Source organism: Nannospalax galili, unplaced genomic scaffold (assembly GCF_000622305.1).
Source record: "Nannospalax galili isolate Female #2095 unplaced genomic scaffold, S.galili_v1.0 scaffold455, whole genome shotgun sequence".
Lineage (NCBI taxonomy): Eukaryota > Metazoa > Chordata > Mammalia > Rodentia > Spalacidae > Nannospalax > Nannospalax galili.
In genome coordinates this window covers 127,535-128,970 of record NW_008335815.1, presented here as the reverse complement: position 1 = coordinate 128,970, position 1,436 = coordinate 127,535, and the positions used below count along the sequence as shown (strand labels likewise).

Genomic DNA, 1,436 nt, shown 5'->3' with positions numbered 1-1,436 from the left:
TAGGCTCTTCTCGGTGTCCAACCCCAACATGGATTTGATCTCATTCTCGGAGTTACAAACTTAACAAGAAGACGTCGATAACGTGAGCGCGGCGACGGTGGCTGCAGGTCTGTGATGCTGGGATCCAATCTGACAAGAAGTGCTGGGGAGAAAATTCTGGTGCGTGATGGAAGCAGAGGACGGACTTGCACACCTACTGCATGATCGGTCAGACCATCCTCATGTCTGTGGTTCCATGGTGTAATGGTGAGCACTCTGGACTCTGAATCCAGCGATCCGAGTTCAAATCTCGGTGGGACCTTTCCATTTAGTGGCAATCAGGCTGCTTTTTACTGAGGGGCCAGGACTGGTTCTGAAGATAAGTCCTGTGATTCACCGGCGGGGCGGCTGGAGGCGGGTGGTTGTTCAGGGAGGAAGGTGAGATAAACACACTAAATCAGGTCATCCAGACTGGAGCGTAGGGTTCTAAAGGGTAAGGGGTGGGAACCTGCCTGTCACACACATCTCTGCAGGCAGCTGGCATCGAAGCTCCGCCTCCAAATGGGTCAGGGACCTAGCAAGTCCCCAGCCTCTCTTCAGGTGACTTGGAGCATGAGAGCAGAAGTGAAAGGCTACCGCCTCTAATACCAGGAGGCATCTTTCACACAATTGAGTCTCCTTTCTCTGTCTCTCCAGTTTCTTAACCCCTTCAGCCCTTAGGACCCTGGCTTCCACCTCCCAGAATGATGGTTTCAGTACTAATCTGTACATTTTAGTTTTTCATTGGCTCCTTTCTAGTCAGGTACCAGCAGGGGCCCACTCATTGTAGCTCCCAAGTCTTGTGACCCGAGGCTGCTCTTGTCCCAAATTCTGAGACTCGGTAAACAAAGTTAACAAAGTCCCCAAGTTAACCACCAGAATCTGACCAAGGATCCACAGGCTGGAGAGATCAGAGGTCCTGATGCAGGCCAGCTTCTCCCGGGGCCTTGTTGGAGGAACTACATCACTAGGGGTAGGCTTTGAGAGTTTCCAGTCTTGCTCTCTGTTTTTCTGTCCATGGTTAGAGAAGTGATCTCTTGGTTTCCTACTCATGCCACCAATTTAGACTCCCTGTTTGGAACCCTGAGCCAGAATAAACTCCTTCTACCTTAAGCTGCTCTGGTCATGGTATTTATCACAAAAACAGAAAAGTAACCAATATACCTAAAGTGCTCCAAGACCTGGATTTGATCTCCAGCACCCCATACAACTGCAGATGGAGGCAGAAGCATCAGAAATTCAAAGTTACATGTGCTCCATAGGGAGCTCAAAGCCAGCCTAGGCTATATGACACTGTCTCAAAACAAACACACACAAAAATAGCAGATTTCTGAAAAACCTCCCATATCCCCTGATTGTGGCATCCTCCAGACTAAAGTTTATGGCATTGAAATTTCTTGAGGCAGCATTTCTTGGAT

The 1,436-nt window shown here is 49.0% G+C and overlaps 1 non-coding gene across 1 annotated transcript; it reads left to right on the top strand.

The window, feature by feature from the left end:
• The first annotated feature begins 229 nt into the window (after positions 1 to 229).
• Trnaq-cug lies at positions 230 to 301 on the top strand. Its single transcript has one exon. It is a non-coding gene; the product is annotated as a tRNA-Gln (tRNA).
• The last annotated feature ends 1,135 nt before the right edge of the window (positions 302 to 1,436 follow it).